This window comes from Anser cygnoides, chromosome 4 (genome assembly GCF_040182565.1).
Source record: "Anser cygnoides isolate HZ-2024a breed goose chromosome 4, Taihu_goose_T2T_genome, whole genome shotgun sequence".
NCBI lineage: Eukaryota > Metazoa > Chordata > Aves > Anseriformes > Anatidae > Anser > Anser cygnoides.
In genome coordinates this window covers 48,543,170-48,568,074 of record NC_089876.1, presented here as the reverse complement: position 1 = coordinate 48,568,074, position 24,905 = coordinate 48,543,170, and the positions used below count along the sequence as shown (strand labels likewise).

The window sequence follows — 24,905 nt, the reverse complement described above, 5'->3', positions numbered from 1 at the left end:
TAGTATTGTGGAAACTTCTCAATCTGCTGAAAGATTATAAAACACAGTTCTACCCACCCCACCCACCCTACCATTTCAATCTAATTCCAGCCTGCCTATACCTTGAGGGTTGTCTTATACCCTGAGGATTGTCTTCCTCTGGAGAACATAAACTTCAGGGTACACGTCAACAGGACAATAAAAAAGAAAAGAAAAAAAAAAGCATTAAGTAAGCATTAAATATGCTTGCTCATGACAGTTTCTCCACAAAGAAATGCACTGCCCTGAAGCATGATCCAGGAACTTGAAGCACAGTAGCTATACTCTCTGTCTCAGTAAAGCTAAACAGCCTTTGCTTAGTTGCATGTAGCAGTTCTGCTCTCACTGTCAGGGCTGGTACCAGGGTCTCAGGGCCATTCTCCGTTATAAGATGAGACACATATACATGAGGCCTTCCACCAGAGATCAAGTCTTTGACTTTAACTTCAAAATTACTAACAATGACATTGCAAACTCTAGCACTGTGTAAAAATGTTGGAATTCATGGGTAAATTTATAAGTAGGGAGTATTACTCCCAGACTTAAAAAATAATAATCACTCATTTATTCACAAACTACTCCTCAGTTTACTAAATGCAAATAACTAGCTACTGAAATGCCCAGTGCTGTGCACAAATTAAATTGCCAGTCTATATGCGCTAATACACGAATGATTGCAATCAGTAGCTGTCTGCTGCAACAGACACTCTAGACAAAATACATAGGAATTCTCCTAAAGAGATGTTAATGTGGCTATTGCATTTATCTTCCAAAAGATCTTAAGTAATGATTCTCCTTTTCTTGAAGTATTTCTTGTATTAACCTTGAATATCTGCTAGAAGCAGAAAATACAGATATCTACTGTCTATCAAGCCTACCACTTGCATGCAGATCAGCCTCTGAGATTATTAAGGTGCCTTCTAGTCTTAAAGTTGATTTTTCAGGAGTCTGTCTGGCTGAGCTTAAAATTAAATCTTTTCCTTATTCAAGTGCTTGTAACATACATGAAAAAATGGAACAAATGAAATGGAAATTCTGCTAGGTGTGCATGGTAATAATTAGCTGTTCTCTGGGTATCCTCATTGAGCAGTACAGTCCTCAACCACAGCCATCCACTATGAATGTGAAACCAGAAAAGCCTTTTTAGGAAGCTTAAAACAGGGTAGTATCAATAGAAATAAGTGGATGGTGAAATATCCACACTCTGCATATTATTGGGCAATGACCTTTCACACAGTTCTGTCCTACCATAGAGCATACATCTCCTTCAGTACAGGACTTCTTCCCTTGAGCACATCATCCTGACAGCCTGGTGGTTGAGGTGAGCATCAGTGGGCCTTTCTGCAGCCCAAAGATGAGCACTCCCTGGTTATCTTCTGATGGTAATCATCAGTCAGGTCAAGCCATTTCTGTGCTACAGCTGCTGATTTATACTCAAATCCATGATACAGTTCATTTTATTGCTGTATTGCTGTACCTCTTTTGCTTAAGCAAAGCCTCTATGTTAACATCTCTGCATAGCATCTTTGCAGCCTCAGTGAGGAAATGCCAGTAGCACACTGAGTCCTTAAGCAAAATCCATGTTGTGGTGCTTGCCTCTTTTCCACCCTTCTTCTTCCTCCCTCCCTCCTACCCTTCTCTCCCTCTTGCTCAGCTTGATGCTTGATTCCCCAAACAATATGGTGGCTTTGTATGCTTTTGCTAAGTCCCTAAAGTGCCACTGGTGAGTTCAAAAGCATGTTCCAATTTATTTTCTCTGTCTTTACTTATTCTTGACCATCAAGAGTATTTAGAAAAGTATGCCATGCCCTTTTCCATATCAATTATCTTAAATTATCTGAAAGCCCCATTATATCAAGTTTTACCCTGGTTCGTGTTCTGAGATTCCCAGATGGTGTTAAACATCCAGATTCTATTCTTTTTTAGTGGATGTTTAAGAAACTCCAGTGGAGACAATAATATTATCTATGGTGGAGACAAATAAGGTCTCTATGGTGGAGATGATATGGGAAAGCTGATGTTGAAGGTGATTATGTCCTCTTCCTCCAGAACATCAACAAAAGTGTTTCCTGAGAAACCATGACTGCTGTCTTACATGTTGAAAACTCATATGTTGAAGCTGATAATATCAAAACTGAGCTACTGTAAGATCTTCTTCCTTAACTGTACATCTTCTTAACCCTCATTAATAGCTAATGCATGACATTCCTGAATATAGAAAAATTGTAACAATGCTTTTAAAGCCAGAATGAAAATCTTTCAGAAGAAGTTTTCTTGAGATTGCAGCAGATAATTACAGATGTTAGACTGTTGCTACCATCATGGGTTCCCCCAGAAATGCTGTAAATCAGCACAGCCTCATTGATTGGAGAGGAAACAGACTGCTGTTAAGTCATCTGCTTTTTTTGCCAAATAACTTTAGAAATCAGGAGATAAGAAGAGAATATGCAAAATAAAGAAACTTCTCCTGCAAGGTATTGATTAACCCCTTTATGTCCCTCATATTCCCTATTGACTTCAGCCCCTATCAATGACAGGACAAAGTCAATGGGCACTCTTCACAAAAGGCAGAGTTTTAGTATCACAAAATTTAAGCCAGGTTCCTATTGAAGTCCTTCAGGTTTTAGCTTGTTTTATGGCATCATAGCAAGGAAATATCTCTCATGTAAACATCAATATAGATATAAAAAATCCTCGTGGATTTCAGTTTACACTTTAAAATCTCTCCCATTTTGTAATTATGGCGCTACTTGGGGGCTTTCTTTGGGGAAGAAACAAGAGAAAAGGACTGTTGTTCTCATTCCCAGGAGTGATCAGAGCACCACTTCCCCTCGTCGGTGTGGCAGGGGGATGGCTTTTGGTTGAGGAAGGCCAAGTCTGATTTCCCTCTTGGATATACAAACTTTGTTTTTTGAATGGCTCAAAACTGAGCTATCAGAGCACCAGCTCCCATCTAGGGCTTGGGTTTAATGACTTTGCCACACTCTTTGGCCCAGAAGGTCTGGGAGCGTGGGACAAGTTCAAGACCTGAAATTGAACCCCTTCTGGGAAAGTGCATTGTGCTAACTGAGGGAGACTCCTGGGACAATTCACTTTAAATAGCATTTGTTTCTAAGTGCGATAGTTCATGTGAAAATGCATGCAGCACTAGCTCTTACAAATGTTTCACCTCAGTTTATACTCTGTATAAAGAACATTCTCAAGCAGTTGCTGGATTTGCAGGATGTGGACAGGAAGGATAAGGAAGGAGCAAAAGTTCAGCTGTTATAATATGTAGGTAGCAAAGCTCAATTTTCATTGTCTCCCAGTGCTGCCTCTCTCATTCAGTGCTGCATAGGGGAATACATGGGAGAAAGCAAGGCTGCAGCTTCCCAGAACACCGCAACTGAAGCTTGCCAGACACATGGTGACCATCAGAAGGTTGTAATGATTAGTCTGGCTGTATAAATAAACATGGCTGAATTGTTTGATCTGTGTGACTCTGCTGCATGGAACATCCCTAGGTCAGTGCTGCATGGAAAATAAAGAGCAAGAGATTGAAATGAAAACTCTCACATATTGCAAAAGATAGGTCTATTTGACTATACAAGGCAGAAAGAGTACAAAGAGCATCTCCTCAAAGGGTTAAGCTGAATCGGAGAGTTGCACTTTATGTGCTATGCTGGGCTGTTATGCAGCGTTCACGGTGAGGATAACAGAGTAAATGCTAAGGTCAGTCCTTGTGGAGCTCTGTGAGGGAGACCTGCCTCTTGCATTGTTCTCAGCAGTGAGTGTGACAACAGAGGAGGTGAGCAGGAGAGTCACTGGGAATTAAATACATTGGTTGGTCTTCTTTCTCTTCTCTCATTTTTTTTTCCCCACAGCTTGAACTTATTTTGCAAGTGAGTCTCGCTCAGCTGAAGTGTGTTCACAGCCATTCTATCCTCTTTCAGGAGTGTTGCTCATTTAGGGATAGCATCCCTCAGACCTGTAAGCCCTTGTGTCTTGGTATCAAGTATCTCTGTTCCTGCAGCATGCAAATGTGCAACAAAGACAGAAGCAGCCTTGTACCTTTTTGGAAGAGACACTGAAATCCTGAACCTTGAACAATGTTCTGTTCTCTATAACTATCATTTTAATGAAGGACAGTCCCAGTGCAGGCTTTGTTTTGCTCTCGTAATTTATGGTCAATGGGCACATTCAAAACTGCTCCAAGGATTACAGTGAGGCTACCCAAGGGACTCCACAGAAACTGATTTGTGTGCTGAAAGCAGTAAAGCAAGAGTAGTCTGGGGCTGAGTTTACTTGTGATGGTGCAGATCCATAGTGACACAGTCCTGCTCCTTCCAGGACAGAAGCCAGTATCACAGAATGCATTAGATTACTGAAAGCTACTTTGGATTAGGACAAAGAGACTGCCCAAGCAGAACAACAGACAATACTGTTCCTGGAATGTGTGCTAACTGGCATGAACCATGCTGAAAAGTCTCTGTGTAGTACCACATTTTATTACAGAGATGCACTTTTTGTGCTATATAAATGAACCAACTTGTTCAGAGCTAAGCTTGTGTACTTACAAGACATTCCATTGCAAATCTGGCATATGCCCTGCATCACCCTTTCAGACTACCTGGTAGTATATTTGAGGCCGTTATTCTGTAGAAGCTTATAGAAGGAGACCATAGTTTCTCCTGTTCTGGAGGATGAAGATTTCAAACCTGCATCTCCTTTCATTTCCCTATCATATGAGGTAGCCTCAGCAATAGGCAACATGGAGACAGACGTATTTCAACAAAGGAAACCATAGCAACAATATCTACAGTAAGACTAGAAATATTTCTTTAATGAAAGATATGAAATAATATTCTGAATATTTACTGCAAGTTGCTATTGAGGTCAGGTTCAAGCCATCTCCCCTCTGGCTTACTGTTTTTTATAGCAAAATAGTGGAAACATCGCTGCCCCATTTAAAATCTTCCTTCTGGAAGAAGACTGCATCTTGTATGGCTGCAAACATATTGCTGGATTTATTTTGAATGCAATGAGAAAGCCTTCACTGCATAGACCTTGTTTTATGACTAGCTATTTAGGATATCTTCTTGCTAGCACTATGGTATAATTTTCTGTTTAGATCTTCATGACATAAGGTAGTGTCTAAACAGATGCCTGGAAAGGGTACGAGAAAGACAAATACCAAGTCCTGATAACCCAGAAAGGGTGGTGCGCTATACCAGCTCCAAAGTTTCCTGTGATGATGGCTCCCAAGTCTCATTTAGGGAAAGTGCATGAGATCTACATGACACACTGCATTTTCTTTTATACACCTGTCGTGTGGCACAACATAACAGTACAATTCGTTGAGGTTGTCAGTGGGATTTCCTGTCCTGTGTGGGACAGACTTTCCTTTTGCTATGCCACACACATCCACGAAGTTCATACAGTATGTCTAATGCAGCTGCAGAATGCTGGCCATGGTGGTGAAAAAGGAAGGGTATTGAGGCAGTCTCCTGATATGAGGTAATCTCCTGATACTGGAATATTATGAGACTGGTGCTCTAGTTTGAGACTCCCAACACTGACAGAAGTTGAAAAATAGACTGTTAATTTTGCTAGTTAATCTCAGTGGTTTCAACATCATTCTGCACAAATAATCCATGTGGCACAGCTTCTTGTTTGTGTTACATTACGTGTAATTTTTGCCCATTATGTGCATGGGCTTATTGTAAAACCAATAAATTGTCAACAGCAACTTCTCTGAGAAAGTTAAAGATTGTTTATTTCGTTTTTTAAAAATTCCCCTTTTAGTATTGCACTATGTTGTATATTGTTTTTGCCATCATGCACACACATTACTAATGTTGTGATCAATAATTAACAAGGCTCTTTGTTGTTCATTAACCAGCCCTTTCAAGTTCCCAGATAAATAGAAACAAAGACATTTTCAGGCTGTTTCATTCCAGGCACCTTTTGTGTGTGTGTTCTTATGGTAACACGTATATGGACAGATTGATAAAGGCCAAAATTTCATATGAAAGCACTTATTAGTCCACTGCTTTGAACTGTACCATTACAGGAAAACCTTACCTTCAACTTTTCCACACTTCTAGGATTAAAGTTAACACAGTCTTTGTTTTTTGCCATAGCATCCTTTCTAATTTGCTGCAGTCACCAGAAGCCAATGCTACCTATATGATCATGACAGCCCTAAACTATACTTACGCTTTGCACTGTTCAAAAGCAAACATGAATACATTACTAATCAACAGTTGCAAAGCAGCAGTAAAAGTGTTTGTATCTGCAGAAATAAAACTGTAAGCCAGTTGTTTGCTTTAGGTTTTCATATAGCATATCTTTTATGAAATTTACCTGTATAAAGATTTAGAACTGTATAAAATAATGAGCACAAAATCAACATGTTTGCCTGGGGAAATCTGCCTTATCAAATGTTACTTAACACAGATGGTACTGACTCACTTAACTCTGATGGTCAGTTCCTTAAATGAAGGAAACAGCACAAGCATAGTAAGAATGATATAGCTGTTAATAAAGTTAGCAACTTCACATATAAACTTTAAATCCTCTTAGATAACTAAAATGCCAGTGAACTCTGGTCCTCAGGCTAGATGTAGCAATAAGATTTAACAGACTCTAAGCATGCAAAATGTTTTATATAATCTGCAAATTTTAAAAATGATTGATAGGTTTTGAGGAGAGACACACCATTCCTGAAGTCTAAACTTTTTTTCCAGCAATTACCACTGGGAAGGGATGACTAATTACAGTACTCAGTATGCTGTACAATATACGTAGCAGGCAAATAAACTTTAGAGTTTTGATTTAGGTGTTCTCCATTTAGTAGAAGTAGCTAATCTATTTTTGGATAGAGACCTATGTGCCTGAAGGCTGTAGGCTGATGAAAGTCTTCATACTGTGCTTAGTAGAATCAAAACATTTTCTGATGCTGCTGTAAGTCAAAGTCAAAGCTTTTGAATTCAATACAATATGTACAATTACTCAAAGTGCAATTACATTATTATTATTAAAATTGCCATCACTTTAGTTCAGCACTTCAAATAGTTGGCATGCAAAACAGTGTATGGATGTTCTCATAACCCAAAAGATATGTAACTTTCAGCAGTGGCTGAACATGGCAAGACTACAGAGATTTCTATTGCCTTCATATTTTCCTCCTCTTAAGCCATCACCTCTTTCTCAAGAATATTGATCATATGAAAAATAGTTTTAGAAGTCTGTTCTATACTCATAATTAATTTTGTCCTTATCTCAAATTGAATTACAGTGTGCAGTATTAAAAAAAAATCATAAAATCATAGAATGGTTTGGGTTGGAAGGGACCTTAAAGACCATTTGGTTCCAACCCCTCCTGCCATGGGCAGGGACACCTCCCACCAGACCAGGTTGCTCAAAGCCCCATCCAGCCTGGCCTTGAACACCTCCAGGGATGGAGCATCCACAGCTTCTCTGGGCAACCTGTGCCAGTGCCTCACCACCCTCATAGTAGAGGACTTCTTCTGAATATCTGATCTAAATCTACCCTCTTTTAGATTAAGGCCATTACGCCTTGTTCTATCACTACAGTCCCTGACCAAGAGTCCCTCCCCAGCCTTCCTGTAGGCCCCCGTTAGGCACTGGAAGGCTGCAATAAGGTTTCCTCAGAGCCTTCTCTTCTCCAGGTTGAACAACCCAAATTCCCTCAGCCTGTCTTCATAGGAGAGGTACTCCAGCCCTCTGATCATCCTTGCAACTCTTCTCTGGAGTCATTCTTATTTTGGAGAATATTATATATTATATATTAAATTAAAATATTATACTATTTTTTTTCTTTTTTTTTTTTCCCTCTCATTACTTGAATCAGTAATTCAATGTTTATGCTAACTGGCAATACATTAAGTTCAATTCCTCATCTCCAGTCTGTTATACCTATGGCAGTACTTGGTAAGTGACTTCCCTGTGTTTATTTTAACACGTGAGTTTTCTCATCCCTGAGTGAGCAAGAAGCCCGGTGGGTGCTTGTCTTCTGGCTGAGGCCAACCCTCCCACAAAGAGCCCTTTCAATGCATACTGATCCTGGGTCTTCAGATGGTATTCAAAAGCACTTTTTTTTTTTTTTTTTTTTCAGCAGCAACCTTAGGAAGGCTTCAAAACCTACAGTGAACAGGCCAATGGTTTTGAAGTGTGTCATAGCCTGAAACCTGTAGTTATTTTTATAATTTTGTTCTGGTGGCCTTCTGCATTTTCAGATTTAAAACCACCTTCAGATACTAAAAATAAATAAATCTGAATAAACAGTTTCTGAGATGTCTTGGAGAAAATATGGTGAGATAAACTCATTTTAGAAGGTGTAGGATGAGAAAGGATGGGAAAAGAACCTGAAATGCCATTGTGAGTTCTATGCTTCAACTGCAAATGAGAACAGCTTACAATAGATATCGCTGCTTCAGAAACGAGCTTTATACTGACAGCAGCAAATGATGCTTAACATGCTAGGCTATAAAGACTAAAGAACATTTGTCTTCTTCTGTAAGGACCATTTATCTGCTTGTGTTTTTGCAGATGAACTGGTTGTCTTTTATCATTCATTTGCTCTCCTGCACTACCTACCTGCAAATTCCATTTATGTTTCTGAATGCTGAGAAGAATGTGCAATTACCTACCAAATTGAGTGTTTCATAAAACAGCTTCAAGTTCTGTGCACTGATAATTATTTAAACTCCATCTGTAAGAACTTTTTGGTGATTTCCTAGGAATGTCTTTGGTTTTCACTACTTGCTAAATCTTTCTATTTACTTTATTGAAAAAAAAAAAAAGTATGTTGATAATGAGTTTAAGATTCAAGTGTATTCTTTTAAAAGATGCCTACTGAATTCTGCCTGTTACAGTTCAGACAGTACAGAATTCAAAGCCACTCCAGTATAATCTATAAATCATACTCTTTTCATTGGTTTGTTGATATTTCCAACAACTGCTGCAGTTAAGTGATGAGTGATAGATGAAGCATTCTCCACATGATCTGGTCCTGTAGTGTTGCACAGTGTTGCAGTGTGATGTGAAATGGCTTCTAAGGTCTACCACAGGGGCATCAGTGACTGCTGCCTGGATGGCACCTGCTCTGTAGAAGTGCTCAAGATGAAGAAGTAAGGGTAACACTTCTAAGTATGGGCGGAAATTTCCACCACAACAAAATAAAAAATAATAACGGAACGGATGCTGTAAAGTCCTATAAGCACATCTGAAATCCCACTTTTTGTGTGCGTGCAGAGACAATGAGGTACAGACTCAATTAAAATGGTTATCTCTGGTCCTAGTACTGAAAACAGTGCAAGGAAGTGTTACTGCAGCAGGATGTCCCTATTCACAATGCTCAGAAAAAAAAAATACATTAAAGGCAGAATCTGCAGAATTCTCAGAGCACCAATGAAAAGCTTAGAGAAGATGTAGCAATTATTGCAGTTGTTGTTGGAGCAAGGGAGTATATCCCAGGGATATTTACGTATTAACAAAGGAAAAGCAAGTCTCTTACTCTTTTGAAGAATTCTTGCAGTTGCATTTTTCTTGTTGTTTTCTATCCAGCCTTCCTATGCATAAATGTGACATCAGTTTTCCCTTCTCTTTTGTGGGTTTTCAACTTCATTAAAAGTCTGGAATTTTAATCATAATCAACAGAGAATGAATTCATCAAATTATAATTTTTCTTCTTTCCTTCCCAACTCCCCAGAAAGATATTCAGCAGCACAAGAAATTCATTATTGAAAGCTTTTTTGCCTCTGAAATATTTACTCTAGAGAAGAGTGAGAAAGAGCATATTTTCCTACAAAGAATTTAGTTTGTATAAAGAATGACTTCCGAGTTTTCCTCCTTTCTGTTTTGTCTCCCTTTGTTAGGCATACTCTGTTATATTTCAAAGAATATTTATGCTGTGGTGTTAAAAATCTGTGGCACTCTTTGAAAATGTACAAACCATGCTTAGTGGTTTTCCTGGCTGTAACAATATAAAATAAACATCATTTCCTTCAGCAGAAAAATACAACTTCATAGCAGACACCCAAATCAGAGGGTTGGATAAACTTCCAAATTCTCCCAGAACTCAGAAGAGATTGTTAGTTACGTTTTCACTGAAGTATCTTTTCTTATAAACCATTCCAACAGACATCATGTATTCAAGAAAATATTGGACCCAAGCACATCTCTTTTCAAGTCAATCTTACTGTGATCAAAAAAAGTGGGAATAGGCCTCTTTCAAGTTATGGTTTCAAGACTCAGAAGCTGTAAAATTATTTATGAGAAGGTGAGAATATGGAAACTGGGAGCCTGTACAATCCATACCTTGAATTTGTCATGTGGCTTGGTCCTGCAGCACTAGGCCCTGGGTCCCCTGACCCTGCATGTGCTGCTCCTCGTGTTCTAGGGCATAATTCTAACTTTTTGTAGTTTTTGTTTTATTTTATTTTTTTTCACTTCCATGTTTGTAATATGACTGCTCAGTCCATCACACTAATATTTTTCTATCATGAAACTGAGTGTGTGTATATATATACATATATAGATATATATTAGGAGGACATATAAAGGTACAAAACCTTCTCTGGTGGTGTTCGGTGGATTTGTTTTGGTTTCAAGAAAGCTAGCTGGTTTATTAATAAAAATAATAATAACAATAAAAACATTGTAATATTTATGTAGTGTGGAAGAGCCAAGAACAGGGCTCATAGTGAAGTCGGTAGCTAAGCTGCTTGACCATCTATATATATACGTTATGCATGCTTGATACCCTCCCAATCATTCTTGTAGTCATTTCCAGCAATAGGGATATAAGCCTCAGTCTTTACTGATGGTATGTGCAGATAGTTCTATCAACTAGCAGAGCTCTGTTGATAAGCCTGCCTAAGGTTTAAATACATTTTACAAGTCTCAGCTACTCCCCCCGCCCCCATCCCCCCCCCTTTTTTTTTTTTAAAAAAAAAAGGAGGATGTTTTCAGTAGTTATGTTTCTGACTATGGGAAAAGAAGTAAGAAGAAATATTTTTTTGCCTCAGAATATTGATAATGCATTTTTTTGTCCTTTAAGTTATTCACTGTCCATATGTTTTTAGGGCACAGTGTGTTTGGACAGCCTACAAATTTCACAAGGATCATTTTGTTATTAATCATAAATTCCTGTCACTTCATATTACACATGCACTCTTAATCCACTTATAAAAGCTACCAGATTTTTTCCTTTAGTCAGTTGTTTCTTTGGCACAGCTTTCCTATTATGGTGAACAATCAGCATTTGAACTATAAGTTAAAGTTTAGATTGACCTGGCTCCATTGGGTAATTCTTTCCTTTATTCATACGAAGCTCTTTTTTTTTTTTTTTTTTTCCAGGGCATTATTATTGGTTTTTCAATTTCAGTATAGTTTAAAGAGTGTTTGCATTGGATACATTTAAATCCTCTAAGTTGAAAACTTTCAAAGGTGTTTGGCTTCTGGCGTACTTGTGTGGACTAGTAAGTGGGTGACATGCTCAAATTATCTTAGATATCTGGGTCAGCTGTTCTCAAGGATTTACTTACATTAGGATATAATTGTAATGTACTGTAGTACATTTCCAAATGTTTTTAGTAACTGTGCTAGCTGTAGTGTAAATAGCTCTCTGGGACTTGTCTACTGGGTTAGTCAGAGTTGCTAATGTGCAAAATGAATGTCTTTGCGAAACAGTATGCATCAGACTATGATTTTTGCACATCTGTGGCTTGACCCTGAGTATCTGTGCATCTTATGCTTCTCCCTCGCATTCTAGTGGACATCATGCTCTGCCATTAGCAGAAGCCATGGAATACTGTTCTAATGCTTTAGAAACACTTTGTGGTTGTCCTATCTATTTCTGTCCATGGGATGTAATCCTTCCCAGTAATTCAAAAGAATTGGCAGTTCACAAGTGTCTTGGGTGGCAGTTCATACATATATATGCCTGTGTGTGTGTGTGTGTGAAGATTTGGATTCTGCAAAGTGCTAGGAAAATAAATAGAGAAATTAAAACTTGCTTTATTAAGCTATGCTGATGAGACAAAACCCACTTTGGCTGTGTATCCCAACTCACTCTCTATTCCTAACCCAAATCTTTGCTATTTGAATGATACAGAAGTAAAGACATCAGAGGACTGGTGGAGGAAGTTATCCTATGTGTTATCCTATGTTATTTAACAAAGAACGAATAGTTTCTGCTTCTCCTCCTCAACTTTTCCATAAGTCTCTAATAGAAAACAGCAGTGGGGTTTCTGAGCCTTTGCTTTTCCTTGACTCTCGCATGTTATTTTTGAGATAATTCAGACTGAGTCAGTTACCCTGTTGTAAAGCCTGAGAAACTGCACTGACTGCACTAACTGTGCTTGGGCGGGTGTAACTGTAGAAGGAGAATTTGGCAGCATGGCTGAGAACAGGAACCAGCAAATAGGACTGCATATAACTTGGGTAACAGGGAAAAAGGAGAGACGTGCAAACCCACTCCAGCCTGATGCTTTGACCACTAGTTCATCCCCTTGAACTAGAGTTTTAATACTATATATAGCAAAACAAAGCAAATGCAAGCTGACAAGCCCATTGGCGCCTTGATACCATGGTACAACTAATTTCTGTTCAGCTGGAGAATTGTCCCTACCCCTGCCTGTAAAGTTCATATCTTAGCTGTAGTATTATTAACCACTCTTTCCTCAAATAGATGATATTTCTGAGCATGCTATTTCCACTCCTAATCAGCCAACACTGGAGTGTGTGAATCTGGGAATTTGCCACTGGCAGTGGTGATTGCCTGCATTCAAAGAGATCCTGAGGAGTAATGCCAGGTTCTTTTCCCTATCATTTTGTCATCTCCAAAGAATTGGTGGCATTCAACTTTCCTCTTTCTACATTCTTCCCACTAAGTCTCCAACCAGCATTGTTGTATTACTGATCACCACATCCAGACCTCTGTTTATCCCAGGGTTCTGGGAGATTTTTAGTATAAACTTGGATCTGTTCCCATGTGAGCAGTGCAATGATTCTCAGTGACGCAGGTAAAGAACACACTATTATTTGTACCAAATAATTGATTTCTGGAGAGTGAATCGGATCCTCTTATAAGCCTCTATAAATAAAAAGTTTTGCTCTTCCCCACCCCAGCCCCAGAAACTAAAAACATTGCACATTACCATTAGTTTGTAGGAAAAAAAAAAAAAAAGATAGAGAAAACATTTTAAAAGATAGGGAAACGCATTTTTTTACCCTAAAGTAAAAAACTGAAATAACTCTCTTTAACATAATAAGATTTTAGAAATCTCCTTGCAAAAGATTACAAAATCACTCTAAATTAAGTGCATTATTCATCCTGATGTCTTCACTATTCTTTCTGTGGCTATAGAGCCTGCAAGAAAAAGGACCAAATATGAAGCACAGCGTGTCTGGAAAAAGAAGCTTTAAAATAGCACTTGGCATTTTCCAGTTTATTGCACTGAATGTTAATACACATTGGGAATTCATAAACACAGAGAAATGATTTAGATTTCCCTTCCCTTATAACAAACACAGCAGGACAGAGAAGTGCAAAACCTGATATTATGGTGTTTACAGCTGGGATCCAATTATGTGAATACTATTTTAATCTCAGCTAGTGTCTTGCTTATACACTAGATTGTACCTTATTCAGCCTACTAGGAAAGGTTGAGTGAAGAACATACAGGACAGCTTTAGTTTAGCAAATTCAGTTACTAGTATGCACGGCCGCGTGCACGGAAGTTACTTAAAGGAGTTAAATCCATGGACCCACAAGCTGGCATGTGACTGCCCAGTGTGTTCCTGTTTCTGTCGTGCCCCCTAGCCCAGTTCTGGTCAATGCCAATTAGTGCTCTTCCTGGGAATAGCCTGGGGGCAGCAAAGGCCAGCAAAGGCTCCCAGTTGGTGCTGTAGTCCTGGTCTCTCTATTTTGGGAAATGAAGAGAGCATGGCTGCAAGGACATGAGCTATGCTCTGACACTCACCCCCAGGGCCCACAAGCAGGCACGGCTTGTTCTAGTTACTCATATAGGCATAGCCCACTTAAATCGTACCGTTTTAGCTACATGAGCAATTCCACGGGGCTTCTGGTGGGCTCCCTTCAAATCCAGCTCCCTTCAGATCCCTCACATGCTGTAGCCCCCTGCTCTGGTATCTGGATTACAGCTCGCTCAACTCCAGCAAGATGTGTCCTGTGGCCCATACAGTCACAGCACAGCCCGTAGCTGCAGGCAGTGAAATAACCACCCACTGGTGAGGCTGCTGGCTATGTTAGGAGCTGTATTCTGAGGGGATTAAAGGGGGAAAGGTGCTAAAGCACACTCTGCCTTTCTTTTGAACTGGCATCCTCATTTTCAATAGAAAGGAGGTGTGATTGATGTACTCTCTCTATATTCGACAGTGCTAATCTCCACGTTGCCTCGCTCTGCCAAAGCTGCCATGGTGCCATCACCTTGGTGGCACTTGTCAGTGAAATGCAAAAGCTCTCTTAAGAGAAAATTCAATATATGTGCACACACACACACATGAATTCATTGATAACTCCTTAGTCATTTTGGTTCCCTTTCTGCTCCAGGGTTAGATAAGTAACACTCCCTTTTTTCAGTTTTATTTATGCTTTTTAAATGTCACCAAAAAAAATGTTGAAGCTGTTTATTTGTCATGAAATTATTTGCCTATCAGCTTCCTTGTCTTTTGGTTTGGTCTAGAATTTTGGAAAAGAAAAAAAAAAAAGAAAAAAAAGAAAAAAAAAGATTTTTTTGACTAACTAAAAATTGTACATTTGCCTAATGGAAAAAAAAAATCCATCTGAATGCAGTGAGATTATTTCATGTGATTCTAGCTAAATTAAAGAACCTGAAAGACATCTCTGGCAGATGGGATGCAAAGTTAGAACACAAAGGGAAGCCAACCCTCATTCAAAGCAAAAATATTCTCTGTTATCCCTCTGGCAGGTTACATGCTATCTAGTCATGTGAGTGAAATTCCTAAGTGATAGAGTTACCCCACTTCCATTTCACAGACTGACCAGCACAGAAATACCTTTTTAGCCTCCCTTCAATTACGTATCTTCAACCAAGGCTTCACGGCAATGCAAAGTACTTGCACAAATTTTGTTATATATCTCTAACATTTTTGCTGTCCATGGCAGAATATTATGAAAATGCTGATTACATCCATGGGACATTATGCAGTGCCATCCAAAAGGATCCAGTCCTGGAAGCTCTGGACATCATCAGCCAGGGGTCTGAGCTAACCAGCTATGCTCCGATGCAAGAGCTGGAGCAAAAATCCCCCCTAATGTGACTGTGCTGGTTCCCAGCCTAAGCAGTTCTGCATGATGCTGCCAGGCACAACACAGACACATCCCTAGCATAAATCTTTTTACATCATTTTTTCCTATTCTTTTTAATGGCATATGACTTTAGAATGACGGAGACTCACTAGTCCATTTTTTGCTAGCAGTATAATTTTTGTGTATGATTTTCAAACTCCTCATGCACCAAATTGTGTTCCTGTCTAAGGCAGGGCTTTGAAAGCACCAGACTATTGTCAGGTGTCCTCAAAATTATTCTTTTTTTTTTTTATTGTGGCTGTCACCATTGTCTCCTATTTATTTTCTGTACAAAAGACTAATTACTAATTGAGTTTTCATGTAGCTTCTACTGCAAGCCTATTCTTTCATTTCCATAAAAATTTCAGAAAGTAAATCTTGATTCATCTCCATCACCATATACTTTATTCTCATAGTCCTTTCTCTCTCCTCTCCCACTGTACAAGTAAAGAGATTACTTTTATTTTTTTACCGATGTCTGCAGCATTCAATCTGTGCCTTTAACTTAGAGATTTTTTTTTAGCATTCAGAATCAAAATTACAACTGGTAAAAAAAAGCCTGGTGGTAGTAATAGTAGTAGTAGTAGTAGTAATAATAATAATAATAATAATAATAATAATAATAATAATAATAATGTTTGACTCAATATAGAATTATATGTAAAGACACTTCTACATGTAATCCAACAATTTCTTCATCTTTACTGTTACATATATTGTCTGTTAGTTTTCACTTTAGCTGGTAAATTGGCAAACATTCTGGACATTACTGAGAAAGCAAATGTTTTTATGTTCCATGACGTTGTTCTATAAATTTTCTTTAATATAGATTTTGAGCCTTTTTAGAATAGAGAGCCTTCTTGTAACCTTGTGAGCAGACCAACAGCCATTACACACACTCACACGTAACAATATGAAACTGTGTATCTCAGAAGAGATAATTAAATAATAGGATTTCAGCACTGGACACTGTTGTGGCAAGTAGGGGTTCCAAACTGTAAACAATCTCATCCCTGTATGTGCTTGTTTAGCAACTAGATGGACTCTGCTTCCATAATATTCTTGTGATCGCTGCATTCATTGTGCTCATTTATACATTCAAAAATCAAATAGCTACCGAAGCTACTAAGCTTATCAAAACATTTACTGCAGTTACGTTTATGCATGTTTGAGATGTCTGCCAAAAAGAAGCACATCAGATGCAGTGCGTAAATGTATTTGTTTAGAGCCAGCTGTTAAGCCTAACCAGTGTGGGCAATTCAACAGTGTCCTTTAAAACTGGCTGAGAGTTGCAGCCATAGAAAGCAGGAGCCAGTCATTCAGTTGAATCTATTAGCTGGGCTTTGGGTACCAAAACGGGTACAGAAAAAAAGAAGGTTCCAACAAGAGCCCTTGGGAAGGAGGGAGGAAGGGAGGGGTGAAGAAATGCTTCATTTGTCTTTGACATCTTGCCCAGGATAGGGCTCTTGCCCCAGACCTTGCTTTGACCATAATGCCACTTGAGAGAGAACTCGCAGGAATGATTGCCCAACCTTCCCTCTCTTTGTTCGTGCCCTATGTCTGGAAACTTTAGCTGGAGATGAAGTCTGAACTCCATTAAACATTTACAATATTTTAAAACTCAGTATACATATGATAGCACTAAATTCATATCATATTAGACAGACCTTAACACAGATTGCTATTATTACATAAAATTGCTATTATTATATAGAAATATATTGCAAATGGATTTTTAAATCAACTGAATACTGCTCTGACAACTGTGAAATGATTAACTATGTAAAACAAGATGAGGATAATGGTAATCTTATAAAGGTATCGTTCCATACACTTGCAGCGATTAAGAAAGCTTTCATAAAAGTCTTCTCGCTCTCTTTTATGGGCCTGAATCTTATTTCTCTTGTACAGGGATAAGTGTAGAATTGTAACACTGTACATGTGGAGCAAATGAAATTGGGAGGATTTCACCATACTGTTCTACTGGCCACAGCCCTGAAGAACTTGAATTTACTACACTACCACAAGCACACAGGGAAACTCATCTGCATTGACTCTTGCAGTTTTGATTAATTTTTATTATTGCAATAGTGGTAAAAAGAAAAAAAAAACAATAAAATTAATGTTTTAAAGAATAAACAAGAAAAATAATGAATAACTGTCTTCAATAGATTAAGGCTTTAAGTAAAGTCTTATCCTTTTTAAGTATAATACAAACTTGTACAGAAAAATTCTATGTCAACCTTACTTAACTCAGTAAAACTCAGTAACATAATTTTCTGAGTTTTCTGTCCCTTTGTATTTCCATTTTTCATTGCCATTTTAGTTTCCATTTGAGTTTTCTTTCTCCAAGCACTTTGGCAACATCTTTAAAAGAGCATTTCAGTACTTAAAGAGTAAAAAATGGATAAATCAGTCTAATGGGATATAGCAAGCTACAAACTTTGGAATTCCACACTCAATTTAATTTCCACCTTTTTTTTTTTTTTTTTTTTCAGGTACAACTTCATAATTTCTAAAGAAATGTGTTTTTGTAGATTACAGTTTTTTTAGATACTTTGAAAGTTTCCTCTCTTTGCATTCTAAATCAAAAAGGCTTTTTAAATTAATTTCAGTGATGACTTTTAATCATCTCTGTTAAAAATTGTCTTGAACGTGACAAGAAAATAGAAAAGATTATAAGGGCTGAAATTTTCCACCACCTTTTGCCAGCATTTAACAGTCTGCATCACTAGTAGCCTACAGATTATATATAGCACTTTTTATCTTCAGGGAAAGAGCTCAAAATGGTTAATTTGTAGATATTTCTTTTCTTTTCTTTTCTTTTCTTTTCTTTTCGGGTTTTGCATACTTTTCTGACACCTGATTGTTCTGTGGTATATTAAAATGTAAGTCCCTCCTTTTTGGCTTTTCTATAATTTAAATAATTACCTGAATAAAGCATGTGAATTATGGCTTTCACATTTCCCAGTTCAATCATGCTAATTTATCTTCTGGCAGAGAGTTTCAAACAAAATTACTGTCTCGTTCTGAGATGTGATGTTAATAAAAGATATTAATTACTTCTTAGAAGGCATATTTCTTTAACCAGTTTGCAAATTTATAAAGGGATTTGCAAGAAAAGAACATGCTTTGCTTTAGTTCTCCCTCCTCTGACATACACACGATTTCTCTCACCCAGACTCATCCAAAAACGCCTTTTAATCTCACTCTCAATGAAAACTTTTCCATCTATTTCTTCTTTATCCTCACTCACCAGTGGTTCCTTCACTTTCTTTAATGTCATTTAGCATACATTTTCTTTGAAAATCCATCCTCGTAGCTTTGAAATTGCATATGAAGATCTCTGGAGTCTAATCAAACCAAATAGACTATATTCTGCAGACTATATTCTACACTTTCTGAACATCAAGGATATCCTTTCTTGTTAAGTTTCATACACTTTGTGTGTAAACCTTGCAATTTTAACTAAAATTTTAATAGAAAAGGGCATGTAATTAAAAAGTACTGAGTAAAAGTGCCGAATGCCTATCAAAGGTTTTATAAAGCATGAATTTTCACCATTTAACAAGCAGATCTCTTCAGATTTAGGTATCTGTTTGCAGGTATGTGTCTGTGAAAGCATGTCTAGATCGGTTTTTCAGTGCCAAATATAAACACAAAGTACTTGTTTAAGAACTTCGCAAACTTGTTTCTGCTTTTCTAATGGGTGGTTGGGAGGAGAAAAGTTGTGATTTTTTTAGGTCTATTCATTTTCATATTACAATATTTTCTGCATGTAACTTGGAATCTTAACCTAAAAGTATCCTTTCACATCTAAAGAGCGTTTGTTTCTGATATGGAACAGAACTTTTGAAACTCGTGGATAGGAAATGTATTTTCATTACAGGTTTAAAAGGTTCTATTTTCATCAGTAATAGTCGAGTGAGAGAAAAGGCACATTAAGGTTCCTGGGTTTGGGTGGAGTTTTTTCACTCTCACAAGGATTTGGGGGGTGTAGGTCTATTTATACATACGACGGGTAGGAGCATTCTTTGCAATAGCCAGAACTATTAAGTCCTTCATCTTCATCTAAGGGATAAAGATAAATATTCTGTTCACTTCTACCACTTGGAAAAAAAATAAAAAGCATACTCTTTCAATGCAATATCGATGTACTATTCTAAATAAATATTTCATAATGGAGACAAAGAATCTGCTTTAAATTGATAGTGAGATAATTTGCTGTGGAAGAGATGAGGCTAACAATTTTTTAACCTCTTCATTCAGTGGAACAGAGACAGTAGAATATTCTGGCTGCAGATTCTACAGCAATGAAAGAGAATTTATCACAGAGTGGTTCTCTCACTGTAAACAACAATGATAGAAGGAAACTAATTGACCTTTTCAAATAGCATCTCTGACCCAGAGATGCAAAGCAAGCAGCAAAGAGACAAAAACATCGTGTTTTCAAATGATGCTGGAGCAAGTTGGAAAAAAAATATGCAAAAAATAAAGGACCAGACATAAAAACATAAAGATCTTTCACTCCATTGTTACCCAACATAAAAACATGATCTCTTGTCCTTTTGTTTGTTTGCACACCATTTGCTGATCTCTTCTCTCTGGTGACCAGCAACAGGACCCGAGGGAACAGCATGGAGCTGGGACAGGGGAGGGTCAGGCTGGGTGTTAGGAAAAGGTTCTGCACCAAGAAGATGGTCGGGCACTGGGACAGGGTCCTAGCCTGCTGGTTCAAGAAGTATTTGGACAACGCTCTCAGACACAAGATGTGATGGGGGGGGGGAGGGGGCGTGGTCTTTTCAGGACCCAGGAATTGGACTCGATGATCCTTGTGGGTCCCTTCCAACTTGCATATTCTATGGTTCTGTGATTTATTCTCTGCATCTGGCTTATTCATTCTCATTCCAAGCAAAGCAAGAACTGGACTATACAGAAACTCAGACTAACACATCGTTCGTATCTGTGTTAGTTTTAAACTTTCTTTGAATTCTAGTACTGTTCTTCAAGCCACCTGGTGCTGTCTGAAAGCAGCAAATGATGATGTGTTTCCTTCACTACCTTTGTTCTTTCAGAATGCTTTCATTGCATTCTGTACTTGGTTTGAGTATGAATTCAAAGTGCAAGTAGTAATGGTGGTAGTATTCTATCAGCTTTGTGTATTAATTTTAGACATTACTTGAACTTCCCATGGAGTGAGAACTGCCTTCTCCTGGGTGTGCCATTTGCACAGTGATAAATGGGCACATTCTTGCAATGGAGCTCGACGCAGCTGCCAGCAGCCTTACTTCTGCAACAGGGAACACTGTGACAGTGTGTGTGTTAGCATGTCCAGTCTGTCAAGCTCCTCTGCATTTATTAGCTTCAACTCAGAACTACAATCACATGCTCTCATGTGGTCATATAGGTTTCCTAATTTTTATTTATTTATTTTTGGGATGGAGGCAGAACAAAATGTGTCTGATTAGGGCGTGGGGAATGTTCACTTCCGCCTGGTAGCAATAAACCGTTTAGACAAACTTTGTCTACTACGTTCTAAGCTCTCTCCCTTCTTGGCCCTTATTCTACAAAATTCTTTAATATAATGAACTATTTGTCTGAAAGACAAAAATTGATACTAATTGGTGCTTGCTAGCCTACGAAATCACTTTTCTCTTGTATTTCTGTACTACAGCATAAACTGGTCACTATTCAGTGATCTTCTTAAAACAAGCCTTGTGTCTTTGCATTTTAAACAGAGACAGTCTCCATTTTGCTTTATTTTTAGTTTCTTAAAACAGTGATTATTCTCTTGACTTTTGCTCTGGAGAATAGTTTTCATTTATTTGTTGTCCTCAACTTTGTGTTTTCCTCAGAACTAGGAAGGTGAAGATCTGAAATTCATACTGGGCCTGATCCTGCACTGAATAGTGGTAAAACCAGAGTTAAGAAGAATGGGAAAAAGTCATGTTATCATACTTAATCCTGAGAGCAATACCACCAAGGCAAATGGAAGGGCACAGTTCTCCAGTGTAAGTGTAGCTTGTTAACTTTCATTTTAATTTACATTCTTCAAGTTAATTGTAATTTTAATTCCTTTATACTTTATGAATTCTTGTTAAAGATTCACTTATAAAAGAGTGCCGTGCATGTTTAATTAATAAATTGGGGAAAAGTTTTATGCATGTATCTGTGTACAAGAAAACAGACTCAGTCACTGTGAGGAAGTCAGAAGCAGACTTCACTGTTAACATCTTGGCAGAAACTTAAGATTTTATGAAGCTCAGTTCAAATATTTATTTCAGAGGACATACTACAAATGCTCAATTTATATAATACATGAGAAATAATTTTCAAAAGGCTGATATTTTGCTCAATTTTTTTTTTTTTAAAAAAAAGAAACCTCAGAAATGTGTAGAAGAACCTTCAACATGAGAAATATATGAGAACTATCTAGTGAAAGAACATCAGCCTTTAATTGATCCAAGCACCACATAGCAGGGCAATGTACAAAGCATGCATTTAGCAGCCTTAGGTAGGTTCTGGGAAGAAATGGAGACAACACCATACACACTTATAAAAGCAGTATTTTAAAGTAAGCAATGACTTCTAGGGATGAGTGCATTGTGTGTCAGATGTGTCAGTGGTGAAAATACAAGTCTGCAGGATGAACACAAGATTGCATAGCCTATAAAATGAAATGATAAACAAAAAAGACAGCTCCAAGCTGAAAGTAACCAACATATTTCAGTGTTAGATCTATTTTTAATTTTCCTTCTGCCCACAGTTTGTAAATATGCTAAAAGATAGTGCAGAGGAATGGAAAAAAAATTCCAACACCCTTAGACCAGCAGTAGTGATCTAATTAAAAAAGATTCTGAATGGTCTTCCAGCCCAAGAACAGGCTGGGAAAACTACTAACTGTGTCTCAATCTCTAACTCACAAGGGTCTCCAGCAGGGCTGAGATAAAAATTTTGAGGTTTATTTAGGCCTTTTGGAACTCTGTTTTTTTTGTTTTTGTTTGTTTGTTTGTTTTGATTTTTTTTTAAGCTTTTTCCTCATGGAAGTTTTCTCTTTTTGTTCATCCAGAAACACGTGGTATTGGGTTTTTGACATTTTTGCTTTTCTTTCCCATTTCTGAGTCTGGAACCTCCACATACTGTTAAAAATGTTTTTCATTCCTAACTTGCATTCAGAATATTGTTCTAGATTTCCCATGAAGGCAGCTTTCTATCCTGCAGTGAAAATTCTAAATGATAAGCAATGTGAATAACTCATGAATGCACCATCCTGCTTTCTTGCTGACAGAACTTTTAGCTTTACCATGCAAGTTAAACACCCCAAAATTCAGCCATTTATTCCATGTGCTTAGGAACACCTTAGGTGCTAAGGACCAAATCAAGAAAAGCCTCTCCCTGATCCTAGGTACATTATGTAAATACAGATTAGCTTCATTATAGCTAGTATAAGAGAGACACAAGGACAGTTTTTTCATATACTCATTTCCATTTCCATTGTCGGTCCCCAAGATGAAATGTTATAACTCTGAAATGAGCCTGTCACTTATATAATTTGAAACCTACTTACTATAGAGCTTGCAAGCATACTACTCCTACACACATGCACTCCTAGTCAAATTAACCTTCAAGTCAATGAATATTTAATTTCAAAATTATTTTCAGCTTCTTATCTCTCCACAGTAAGTGTGCACTGGATAATAATATAGCTGATGTGGTGCTAAAGTCTCTGAGGTACAAGAGAGGAAGTAAAAAGGGCTATAGACCTACTAACTGCGTACCCGATGGTCTGTCCTGCATGCAGAAAACCCAAGTCCAGATATAAAAAGTGGTAAAAAACAGACAGAAGGACAGAGAAACACAAGAAGACATAAAAAACATTCTTTCCCAGCTTGACAGGAGCACTACAAACAGGCTAGTAAGGAAATTAAAGCACTGGAGGCCACTATGGTACAACACCATTATAAACAAATCAATAGCATAAAATGTCACATATATCTTTTTTCCAGCATTTTCAATAACAAAACACTGACCTTTATAAAGAGGTACAGAGCTGTGAGAAATAATCTGATTCATTTTGTTTAATGCTATAAGCCTAAAAGCATCAAAGAGAAAAGTCTAGCCAAGAGACATTACTTACATTTTAAATAAGCTAAAGGCTTTCCTTAGCAAAAAATGCTCACAGTTTGGAAGAGTATCACAGACTTTTACAATCTACAACAGGCAGTTCAAATTTTCTGTAGTATGGCTACTCTAGAAAATGCACACACACACACACACACACACACACACAAAATGTGTAAAAATTACTGTTTCAGCAGCATCAAAGCATTTTATGATAATTATTGGTCTGATTAAAATTTCACTTGGACACTCTCACATCCAGGTTCAAATTTTGACCAGAGTATGTGTCCATCCTTTGACTAACCAAGAATGTTCCTACAAACTTTAAATTGTTTCTTTGTGTCAGGCAAAAGAGTGGCTTGAGACTGTCTTATTTCTCAGCTGATTGGCCTACCCATCTCTTGGTTACACTGAGTTGGGTATCTCCCCTCTCACTCCATGACCTCCATAATGGAGAACCCTCCACAATTTCATAACTTCAGAATTTTTCCATGACATAATTGTTATTTTCTAAGCAAACCCATTGCTACTATAAGTCATGGGCTTGAATACCACAAGTAAACTGCTAGCATAGTTTCACCAAAGTTTCACCAATGTTTTTGCTACTTTGATGCAAAAATAATTAACAGACACTGAAAACACAGGTACTATAGCAGGCAACAATAGAATGTCCCTGCATTGTTGGGATTAGTGGTGTCCAATATTAATTTCCCTACTGACAGGCTTTGTATTTTTCTAAAACACTATGAACCACAGCAGGCAAGTGAAGGAGAAAAAAAGTAGTAGCTCTTATTTTCCATCTGATTTCAGTGGTTGAGTTACATACTCATGTATCTCTTTAAATAAAAGTATATCCAGCAAATAGCTGGTGTATTTAAAAGATTTCTAAAAGGATTTAGAGAACTAATTTTAATCAGGAATATTGCAGCTCAATTTTGGGTTTGTTTTTATGTCTGCTTGGGGAGGAGATTTACTTATGCTATCCTTTGGAATCTATTATTCATGTATTAGCTGTTCATGTCATGAACAGAATATCAGAGAAGAGCTGATCCTGGTTTCAAAGATGATATACAAAGCTAGATATCCATCTGTGCAGAAATCTGATTGTTGGGATTTATAGTCATGGTACCTTTCTTTGCTAAATATTCTCTGTGAGGCTATAATTCCATATGTTGTTGCACAGGACAGCAAGAGAAAACCTTTAAAGTACAGAGTGACTTGAAACAACTGTGAAAAATAACATCAATTTTAGCAAAAGCAGCAGCTGAAAAAAAAAGACAGACTATTCTTTTGTGCAGTATTTCTAGGTTTGCAGAAAAAAATAGAGGAAATGTGACAAAAAAAAAGACTACAGTTTGCTTTCTGTTGTAATGTTCTGATTTTTTTTTTTATTATTCAAAGATGTACACTTCCTACCCACCAGGCA

General features: G+C 37.6%; 1 long non-coding RNA gene across 1 annotated transcript in view; it reads left to right on the top strand.

Moving 5' to 3' along the window:
- Positions 1 to 24,905, top strand: part of LOC106032277 (uncharacterized) — a 66,445-nt gene that overhangs the window by 41,020 nt on the left and 520 nt on the right. Inside the window, exon 2 of the long non-coding RNA XR_001204744.3 lies at positions 21,214 to 21,369. This is a non-coding gene — a long non-coding RNA (uncharacterized lncRNA). The remainder of the gene's footprint in view (positions 1 to 21,213; positions 21,370 to 24,905) is intronic.